The 11,910-nt window shown below is 40.8% G+C and overlaps 1 long non-coding RNA gene across 1 annotated transcript in view; it reads right to left on the bottom strand.

Annotated features, from left to right (window-relative positions):
- Window positions 1-870: 870 nt before the first annotated feature.
- The window catches only part of LOC147011363 (uncharacterized), a 22,325-nt gene continuing 11,285 nt past the window's right edge, over window positions 871-11,910 (bottom strand). Inside the window, exons 2-3 of the long non-coding RNA XR_015052057.1 lie at window positions 5,254-5,316; window positions 871-1,967 (exon numbers count right to left, since the gene is read on the bottom strand). This is a non-coding gene — a long non-coding RNA (uncharacterized LOC147011363). The remainder of the gene's footprint in view (window positions 1,968-5,253; window positions 5,317-11,910) is intronic.

The raw sequence follows: 11,910 nt of genomic DNA, 5'->3' as shown, positions 1-11,910 counted from the left end.
CCTGTCAGTCTCGTGGGGTCTTCGACGATCTGGCTCAGTGGCGGGATTCAAACCCGCAGCTTTCACGTGGCGTTAATGACGAAGGCACCAGGAGTGGAGCAGCAGATGCCAGCACGATCAGGACTGCAAAAACAAGCGAGGAGGTGACGAGGCAGGCGAAGCAAGTGATTCTCCTCAGGCTCCGACACACAACCAGGCTCCGATGCCAACACGAACATGAACACCAACACCAACATGAAACCCCCAAAGGGAGCCTGATCTTTTTATCCGCTCCCTGAGCGGGGCGGAGCCTTGGTGTCGGACGCTCTGCGCACACTTGTTGGACAGGGATCAGGTGTATTGACGTGCTGTTCGCTCCTGATTGGACAGGGATCAGGTGTGTTGACGCACTGTGAAAACTCCAACTGAACAGCAAGGGGAGCCTGGTAAAGCGCTAGTTCAGTGGAGGAGTCGTGAATGGGAATGGCAGAGTGGTTGGTTTGTCGGATCTAAGGATTTAAAGACCTGACTCTAAAACAACTTCGCAGCGCACGTACACTTAATTACCCATTACACAAGGGACGGGACCCTAACTAGAAACACATACTTACCGATATAACTGATCTATAAGGACTCTGGCTGTTGTGTGCGATGGGTTCCAGACTCGTAACAATATTTCCACGAGTCAAATTTGCATCCAGGAACAGAACAGTTACGGTTAACCATTTTGAAATTTCCACTCTTTCATTCAAATGCTGAAAACTGTGTTTAAAAAGAGACGATTTTAATGACACATTTCACCCCAGTAATGGCAGGTTAAAAGTGTCCGGCGAGCAGAATTGTGTTGGTGTAAACACACACACACACACACACACACACACACACACACACACACACACACACACACACACACACACACACACACACACACACACACACACACACACACACCAGTACGTGCGTGACAGGCCTCGTTAGCATTCATACGTCATTTGGAAAGTCCCGTATTCGTAAAAGATAGTTGAATGATAAAGTAAGAATTTTATTCTCAGTTTACTTCACGTGTTGATTTTCAATCTTCGGGATTCTGGGGCTGGGATTCTACATTTTGGGGGGAAAAACGTGCACTTTCGAGTTCAAATATGCCCTTTGGCACGTATGTACATTGAACCTTTCTCTTCATTATAAGATCAGGAAACAACCTGCTGGTCTGTTTTCAGTCCGTCTGATGCTTCGTGTCTGTCCATCTGGGTGTGAACATTTTCGTTTCCAGCCCATAACTCCTAAACCCATTTGATGGATCATCATGAACATTCACAGACGCGTCATCCTATTTGTGTAGAAATGCCTTTTACTACTTTGGACTTTATAGTATGTTTTTGTTTTCTTTTCTTTTTTAAATTCAAAACAAAACAAAAGAATGGTCATTTCATTTGTACGAAAGCAATCGGTCTACCTGCCTGCTAGCTCTCATGTCATACAAGGTGAAACTATTTGACGAAGGACCAAGTGGACAGACAAGTGCAAGAGAAACACCACCACCATCATTGGACTGGAACATGTGTTCTTTGTCAGAGTACGACAGATGAAAACATGGTAGATCCAATAAAGTCTACAATACACAAAACTGGTGAACAAAATCTGAAGACATTTGAAAAGATTCACCGGGATGCCCACGAGCCCATGAAAAGACAGGTGAAAAAAAGGTACAAGAGAAAGAAGAGGCAAAGGGAAGAGATGAAAGGTGACTGCCAACACACCCATGCCTGTGAACCGGCACAGTTTCCTTCGAGTTGATGAGAACAAGACACAGTTGTTTCGTTTTTCCACCGATCAAGTCATAGAATCCCCCTGCATTGTGAAGGGAAGCAGCTGTACAACACACACGGCGAAACGGTCTTGTCCTCCCGTGTCCAGGATGAAGACCCCTCGATCTGTCCTTGCACACAAGATGAAGCTGACACCCGTGTGATATTGTACCCTCCTCACTGTGTGAACGAGGATAACAGCACGGTGTAATAAGCACTGTACACACAGTTGTGGTAGTATTAGCAGTTGCCTTCTATTTTCACATTGACGACCTCAAATAATTGTTTGTTGCATATGGCTCTTGAAAGCAGTCCAAGTGTTTCCCTGGGCATCACATTGCAAGAAACCTTGGTGCTTTGAAACGCAAGGCATTACCCTTGTTGCATGCAATCAGTGGATGTGACGCAACTTCCGGTTTTACAAACTTCAACTTTTAAACAAGTGAGGTAAACGATTATAGACTTTATACAAACACTCGTGATGTAAATTAATAGAGACTCTTTATATAAATACTCGTGATGTAAACTAATATAGACACTTTATATAAATACTCGTGATGTAAACTAATATAGACTCTTCATATTAACACTCGTGATGTAAACTAATGTCGACTTTATACAAATACTCGTGAGGTAAACTAATATAGACACTTTATACAAATACTCGTGATGTAAACTAATATAGACTCTTCATACAAACACTCGTGATGTAAACTAATATAGACTTTATATACAAACACTCGTGATGTAAACTAATATAGACTCTTTATGCAAACACTCGTGATGTAAACTAATATAGACTCTTTATACAAACACTCGTGATGTAAACTAATATAGACTCTTCATATAAACACTCGTGATGTAAATTAATGTCGACTTTATACAAATACTCGTGATGTAAACTAATATAGACTCTTCATATAAACACTCGTGATGTAAACTAATGTCGACTTTATACAAATACTCGTGAGGAAAACTAATGTGTACTTTATACAAATACTCGTGAGGTAAACCAATATAGACACTTTATACAAATACTCGTGATGTAAACTAATATAGACTTTATACAAACACTCGTGATGTAAACTAATATAGACTCTTTATACAAACACTCGTGATGTAAACTAATATAGACTCTTTATACAAATACTCGTGATGTAAACTAATACAGACTCTTTATCCAAACACTCGTGAGGTAAACTAAGAGAGACTCTTCATATAAACACTCATGATGTAAACGAATATACACATCATATAAACACTCGTGATGTAAACTAATATACACTTCATATAAATACTCGTGAGGTAAACTAATATACACTTCATATAAACACGAGTGATGTAAATTAATATAGACTTTATACAAATACTCGTGAGGTAAACTAATATCAACTCTTCATACAAACACTCATGATGTAAACTTAAAAAAACACATCAAATAAACACTCGTGATGTAAACTAATATACACTTCATATAAACACTCGTGATGTAAACTAATATAGACTTTATACAAACACTCGTGAGGTTAACTAATATACACATCAGAAAACACTCATGATGTAAACTAATATAGACTTTATAAAAATACTCGTGAGGTAAACTAATGTAGACTTCATACAAACACTCATGATGTAAACTAATATACACTCTTCATAGAAACACTCGTGATGTAAACTAATATCGACTATTCATCCAAACACTCATGCTGTAAACTAATACACACATATAAACACTCGTGATGTAAACTAATATACACTCTTTATAAAATACTCGTGAGGTAAACTAATATAGACTCTTTATACAAACACTCGTGAGGTAAACTAATATAGACTCTTCAGACAAACACTCATGATGCAAACTAATATACACTCTTTAAACAAATACTTGTGATGTAAACTAATATAGACACTTTATGCAAATACTCATGAGGTAAATTAATATAGACACTTCATACAAACACTCGTGAGGTCAACTAATATCGACACATTATACAAACTCTTGTGATGTAAACGAATATAGACACATTATACAAACACTTGTGATGTAAACTAATATAGACACTTTATACACATACTCATGAGGTAAACTAATGTCGACTTTATACAAATACTCGTGAGGTAAACTAATGTAGACTTTATACAAATACTCGTGAGGTAAACTAATATAGACTCTTTAAACAAACACTTGTGATGTAAATTCATATAGACTCTTTCTACAAATACTCATGATGTAAACTAATATAGACTCTTCACATAAACATTCGTGATGTAAACTAATATAGACTCTTTAAACAAACACTTGTGATGTAAACTAATATAGACTTTACACAAATACTCATGATGTAAACTAATATAGACTCTTCATAGAAACACTCATGATGTAAACTAATATAGAGTCTCCATACAAACACTCATGAGGTAAACTAATTTATACGTTATGCAAACACTCGTGATGTAAGCTAATGTGGACTCTATATACAAATACTCGTGAGGTAAACTAACAGACACTTCTTACAAACACTCGTGATGTAAACTATTGTAGACTTTTCATACAAACACTCATGATGTAAATATTGTGGACTCTTTATGCAAACACTCATGAGGTGAACTAATATAGACACTTTATACAAACACTTGTGATGTAAACTAACATAGACACTTTATACAAACACTTGTGATGTAAACTAATATAGACTCTTTAAACAAACACTTGTGATGTAAACTAATGTGGACTTTTCATACAAATACTCGTGATGTAAACTAATATAGACTTTTTAAACAAACACTTGTGATGTGAACTAATGTGGACTCTTTATACAAACACTCGTGAGGTAAACTAATATAGACACTTTATACAAACACTGGTGATGTAAACTAATGTAGACTTTTCATACAAATACTCGTGATGTAAACTAATATAGACTCTTTAAACAAACAATTGTGATGTAAACTAATGTGGACTCTTTATACAAACACTCGTGAGGTGAACTAATATCGACACTTTATACAAACACTCATGATGTAAACTAATATAGACTCTTTATACAAACACTCGTGATGTAAACTAATGTAGACTTTTCATACAAATACTTGTCATGTAAACTAATCTAGACTCTTTAAACAAACACTTGTGATGTAAACTAATGTGGACTCTTTATACAAACACTCGTGAGGTGAACTAATATAGACACTTTATACAAACACTTGTGATGTAATACGAATGTAGACTTCATACAAACACTCGTGATGTAAACTAATATAGACTCTTGAAACAAACACTGTGATGTAAACGAATGTGGACTCTTTATTCAAACACTCATGAGGTAAACTAATACAGACGCCATTCTCATTTCACATCCATTGCAGACAGATCTGCTGGTGACAAAGGGTGTATTCAAAACACTTCATGTGGATCGAAAATTAAAATCATAATTGGAGTGAGGTGTTTATGAAACCTCCCACCCACCTTCGGACATCCGCTGGGACCCATAAATGTTCCACAGAATGTTTGATGGGGCAAACTCCAAAGCTGAGGGAGTAGTTCAGGGAGAGATGGATGGACAGACACTCCTGCTTTATAATATCTATAATAATAAGTGTCAGTGTGTGTGTGTGTGTGTGTGTGTGTGTGTGTGTGTGTGTGTGTGTGTGTGTGTGTGTGTGTGTGTGTGTGTGTGTGTGTGTGTGTGTGTGTGTGTGTGTGTGTGTGTGTCCCATAACTCCAAAACCATGAAACCTATCAGCCTGAAACTTTGCATGCACACTAAGGGAAGTCCATGAAAGTGCATGAGTGAAAATTGGATGTTTGAGTTAATTAAAACATCCCTTTTGAAGATAATTAACGACGTTATTTAATTACATATTTTACCAGGCTCATCCTCGGACACCTCACTCTCGATGGAGTCTTAAGGGACATCCTCAGTGACCTTGCTGGGTTGTTCATTCGCCATTTTTTTGGCCTGTTCAACAGTGCCTTGAGATGGAACAGGCTGCAAAGGTTTATCAGCAACAAAGTGCTCAAAGTTTTATTTTTGCACTTTCCTCACTCATATCTTCGAATGCCTGATCTTCCTACCTCCGAATCACTATATACATGGTGGGGCATTTATATCTGACACATTTGCAATCTTTCTAGCCGGAAGCATTCTTGGCATCACTAATTATTGTTTTCCTTGTTTTACAGATAATACTTGAAAGTTTTTAATGATGAAGCACTTTAAATGCAATGAGCATTATTTTTTATTTTTTAAATGCAATGAGCATGCCAATTTCACATGAAAGGTCATCATGACAGATGAGGCACACTTTGATTTGGCAGATTTAACTCCACCAGGTTTCTTCCTTTGGGGATTTCTGAAGGGCAAAGTTTATAAGTAACATCCAACATCGATCGATGAATTGAAGGCAAACATCACTGCAACCATCCGCTCTATTGATCAAGAGACATTGCTTGTGGTGATGAACAATATGATAATCCGCTGTCATGAATGGACGAATTTGAAAGGGGCCCATTTGTCTGATGTAATTTTTAAGAAATAAAGAATCAAAATTTATTTCAAAAAGTTGCAGTATGTGACTATGTTGTATAGAAATGTTATTTTCTTTGGTGTAGAAACAAAAAGTTATAAGGATAATAAAACTGTTGATATAAATGCCCCACCCTGTACATCACTTTTGTAAGTGCTACAGTTTACAAATCAGGAGCTTGGAGCAATTTCATGCATTATACGATGCGATTTTCCACTATCTACTATCACAGGCTAATTGAAGTATATCATCGAAATATCATTTGAGTTTGGAGGATCGGATCAGGTGGACTAAATAACTCGAAATCTGGAGTGAAACATGAAAATGTGAAGAAATCAGCGATGTTTAGATTTTTGCGGGTATGTGCCATTACCAATCAGCTTGTTATCACTTGTCAAGCCAGCCATTCCTTATCAACCATTGAATTGGAGTGCTTGCTCGAGTGCTGAAGCCATGTCTGCTGAGTGCACTCCAGTCGAAAGTGGTACAGTTCGTGTCCCGATCGAGATGCACAGTCGGCAGTTGTTACAAGGTAGAGGTACATATGGGTATATTTGGACTGTAAAGGGACTCTCCGCGGGTGTGTGAGTGTGCATGCATGTATGCCTGGTTATGGGCACGGTGGTGGCAAATTTTCATCCACTATCTTATGATGATAATGGGTGGTGGAGGTTTTAACTTTTAACCTCAGCAGCGAACAAAGCGATCACGTTTTCCTTTATCTTCATAACTGTTTCTAAAGCAATTGGTTATTTTATATGAACTGGGTGTGCTTTCAAAAGGTTATATGATTTCTCTTTGTGAGTTTCAAAGCAAAATATATTTCATAACACCCGATTTCCGAGCTGTTTGCTCAATCAATGTGTTTTCTAAATTACCAAACCAACTTTTTTCAACCTATCACATGACAAATGGAAGCTGTTTAGAAAGATTAATGTTGATGCACATCTACTTGAAACGTCAATTATAAATGCAATGTTGTTTTTACAATTTGTTTTTTGAAATACCCCTAAAACAAGGGCGAAAGCTACTCAAGGTTTTTGAGTTGTATACAGAACGTAATGCAGTCAGTAAGAACACCAACTCCAATCTGCCAATTAGTGAAAAATTGCTGATATCGGCCAAGCACTAATATACTGCATATATATGGTGTGTGTATACCTGGTGTTGGCTTAATGGTTAGGGTGGTGGGCTTGGGATCTGAGAATCCTGCGTTCAAATCCCACTTGGCTGCTGAATTAATACCATGTGGGGTTGACTCTGCCTGTCATCCTTCTGAGGTTGGCAAAATGAGTACCAGCTTGCTGGTATCCTGTGTTGGAGTGGTGACCTGTATCGGATTGTGTCCAACAGGCAAGGAGACTGCTGAGGCAGCACCAATGCTCTGAACAGAGTATGGTCCTGATGGATGGATGGATATATTGTGTGTTTGTGTTCATAAAGGATAACATTTTTAACTCCGCCGCTGAAGGTGAAGGAGGGTATGTTTTTTCACCCCTTTCTCTTTGTTGGGTAGTCGATCTAGTCGAAAAAAAGAAAAAAAAATTGAGATTTGTTCTACCCTTATTATCAGTATTTAAAATGGCGATTTCAGTTAATACAATGGTGATTTCGATGAAACTTGGTTGGTAGGTACATACCATGACCTAGTTATGTGCAAATGAGAACCGTTGCTATAGACACCACCGTTGCCTAGCAACGGGACTTTGAAATTTTAGAAAAATCATAAAAAAAAATTATTTTTTCGAAAATCAAAAATCGGGCCACGAGCGACTGTGGGCAATACATTCAGCCATATTGTCAAAAATTTCCAGCCGGATCCTATGAAAACTGTTGGAGAAGATAGACTTTGAATGAACCCTGGTCGAAAACAATAAAAAAACGAAGTTCGTTATATCTCAGAGACTATGAGTCAGATATACATGAAACTGGTATGGTAGGTTCATGGTATGTCCTAGTTATGTGTGAGGAATAACCGTTGCTATGGACCCTCCGTTGCCTAGCAACGGCCGAAAAACCTCTAAATGTGGGGGTATTTTAACGAAAAAACAATCTGCAGCATTAACCCTTGAAGCTAGAATCATGAATTTTCTTGTGCTTAATCCTCAGGTCATTCCCCATTGAACGAGCCCATTGCGTCAGGTTTTATTGGGTAGTCGACTACCCATGTCCGCCTACCGGCTTGTATGTTTGTCTGTTTGTGCACAAGATATCTCAAAAAGTTGTGGACAGGATCGGTGTGTGACAAGGACGAAATGATTACATTTTGGTGAAGATCCGGATCCAGATCCGACTACTAGAATTTTTTAAGTGATTCTTCACCATTGAGAGATGGGGCTCAAAAATGATCTATAGTACGATACCTCAAAAACGTAATGGGCCAGATATGTTCTCGTGGATCAAGCATTACGGGGCGGAGGTATGCACTCTGGTCGGGATGTCGGGTTGTCGGCGATGAAACAGTCTCCCCCACGAGGTTTCTTGGTGAGGAGGGTGTATGATATGGACACCCAGCAGTATTAAAAACAAAACCAGTCAAAGTCGGAGGAGCTCTTTGTGAGCCAACGGCCATTGATATATCAAGCCCAACTGTGTCTGCAGACATCCTCCTGCAACAACTTTTTATCATGAGGTTTGTGGCAGGATTTACTCTCCAGCCACCGTAAAACACTTCATCCCGCAAAACATACCAAAAGCAAAAACAAATCTGAAAACTCACTCCATGTTTGTATCTCCTGTGCAGCTTCCCTTCGCAGGGCAGCTCACAGGATGATGGGATTGGGGCAAAGCCTTAAGGACCCCCAATCTTTGATGATAGGAGGGAAACCACGGGGTCAGGGTCAGATTCTTCAGATTCAGGGTCAGGGTCAGTAACCTTCCAGGGTCAGATTGCGGTTGTGTGTGTCGGAGTGGTACTGACGTGTCATCCACCAGACAGCGGTCTCCTTGGGTTAACCTAAGGCGGCCCCTTTGGGTGGGTGCCTGGAACGTCCTATCCCTAAGAGAGGATGATCACCTGTCGCTGTTATCATCTGAGCTCAAACGTTTGGACATCGGTATTGCAGCACTCTCTGAGGTTCAGAGACCGGGTTGCAGTGAGATCATTGTGGGTAGTTACACCTACTATTCGTCTGGTCGCTCTGATGGTTACCATGCCCAAGGAGTTGCTGTTGCTGTGTCCAATATGCTGACTCCAATGATAATTGAGGTAACACTGGTCAACGAGCGTATTATGTGACGAAGGATTCATCACTCCTTGGGTGTCGTTTCCCTGGTCTCTGTGTATGCTCCAACTGAGACGAGTGATCTCACCATGATGGACGCAATCTGTGCCATGCTCGAGTCTGTGGTTGATCAGTGCTCGAGGCGAGATACACTTCCAGCCTTGGGGGATATCAATGAATTGATTGGAACAGATGGGGATGGTTATGAGGTGTGTGTTGGTCCCCATGGGTCTGGAACTGTGAACCAGAATAGCACTAAGTTCCTTGACTTTGCAAGATGTCATGGACTTAGTGTGACTGGTTCATGATTTCAGCACCCACAGGCTCATCGCTGGACTTGTTATTCCAACTTTGGGGGTGCAGCAAAGGACATTGACCATGTGCTCGTTGATGGTCACTGGAGGATGAACCAGACCTGCAGGGTCGACCTGAGTGCTCAATTCCTCAATGCTGACCACCGGCTTGTTGTAGTTGTTGCACCTTAAATCCAGGAGAATGGTACCATCGCAGCCGAGGCTGGATGTTGGCAATCTCAAGGATGAGAGGGTAGCTGATGAGTTTGCGAACAGGCTGAGTGGAGATTCCAGCGTTTGTGGCTTTATTTCATTTCCCACACATGCCATACCTAACCTCTATAATTTCAATCTAAGCCAAATTTTATAATTTAAAAACTTCTTAATTAACATCAGCAGTTGTTCGGACTGCTAAAAAAACAAAAAGGTTCATTTGTCCAATTCGGACACCACTTGACATTCCGGGCATCTCCGGGTGCATGGTGTTTGTATGACCCATCGGTGATCACTAATCGCTTGCTCAGCCTACTGTTCATTAATTATCAAGCGTTTTGTTGGAGTGCTTGCTTGGGTGCTTAAGCCACTTGGCGAGCTTGGTTGTTTGTTTGCAAACCATGGCAATACATGGCAAAAGTATTTGTACTGTCACTGAATGTATCGATCGACATGACCAAAGTTCAAGCCCTACTCGCCTATGTTTGGCCTCGTGTTGTGCGTGCTGTCCTTTGGGCAGTGTATCGCTCGCTGAAAATGTGACATTTTATTTTTACGTTTCTCCAGTGTTTTTTTTAACGATCTTCTTTCATTATACGACTCGTAACTTCGACAAAGATAGATACACACAAAAATTTCAAGGTTTTGTTTTTAAAAGTTTATTCAGCCATTTAGTTGGAGTACTTGCTTGGATTGCTCTTCAAGATTCTCTCCTTTTACAAGCTTCCATGGTGATACTGCAGCATGGCTCTCCATGGGAACATCTCCAGAGTTGGGAAGGCCAAATAAAATTGATGATTACAATGAGTAAAAAATGTTTTCAGTTGTTACAAAGCAATGAATCGTACCTCATGGCAGGATAGCCGAGAGATACGCATGCTCACTTTAAGCTGTCGAGCCTGGGTTTGAATCCAAACCCACCTAAAAACTGTCATCGCAGTGTTTCACAGTCAGGGTGATTCATCAATGTGTGTGCCAACTCTTGGATGGGCATGAAACTGGACGTCACCCTGCCAGAATCCCCTCTCTACCCTCCCCCCTCCCTCACTCTCCCCTCTCCCTCTCCCACCCACTCCCACCCATCCCCCTCTCTCAGCCCTCTCCCAGCCCTCTCCCTCTCTCAGCCCTCTCTCAGCCCTCTTCCTCTCCCACCCCCACCCCACCCCACTCCCATCCCCCTCCCTCACTCTCCCCTCTCCCTCTCCCACCCACTTCCACCCCTCCCCTCTCTCAGCCCTCTCCCACCCCTCGCCCTCTCCCAGCCCTCTCCCTCTCTCAGCCTTATCCCACCCCTCTCCCTCTCTCAGCCCTCTTCCTCTCCCACCACACTCCCACCCCCACTCCCATCCCACTCCCTCTCACTCCTCTCTCTCTCTCTCCCACCCCTCTCTCTCTCTCCCACCCCTCTCTCTCTCTCTCCCACCCCTCTCTCTCCCACCCCTCCCTCTCCCACTCCTCTCCCTCTCCCACCCCTCTCCCACCCCTCTCCTCTCCATCCCCTCTCCCACCCTTTTCCCTTGGGTGGTTATATGACAAACATGTGGGAGATTATAACAATGAAAAAAGAACACGAAATTAACAAAAAAAGAGCAATCAGAGATTGCTAACCCATGCAAGGACTTGTTTTGTGTGGTGTTTGTGTAGTTTTGTGCAGTGTATTTTGTGTGGTGTTTGTGTACTGGTGTGTTACATAATTAACAAACAAAAAGCAAAAATGAAGTCATCAGTAGGAACTTGGATGCGATTCACATTTCAGCTGCTACTCCTCTACCCGCAAACCCATCCAGGTGCAGCCAAGTGAGCCTTATTCAAAACAAACAAACAAAAGAAATCAAAAAGAACCCAGATTCAAAAAATTAAATAATC

This window comes from Eptatretus burgeri, chromosome 15 (genome assembly GCF_056783735.1).
Source record: "Eptatretus burgeri isolate ZD-2024b chromosome 15, Ebu_testis_v1, whole genome shotgun sequence".
Lineage (NCBI taxonomy): Eukaryota > Metazoa > Chordata > Myxini > Myxiniformes > Myxinidae > Eptatretus > Eptatretus burgeri.
Note: the sequence above shows the minus strand (reverse complement) of the source record. Positions and strands in the feature narration are given on the sequence as shown.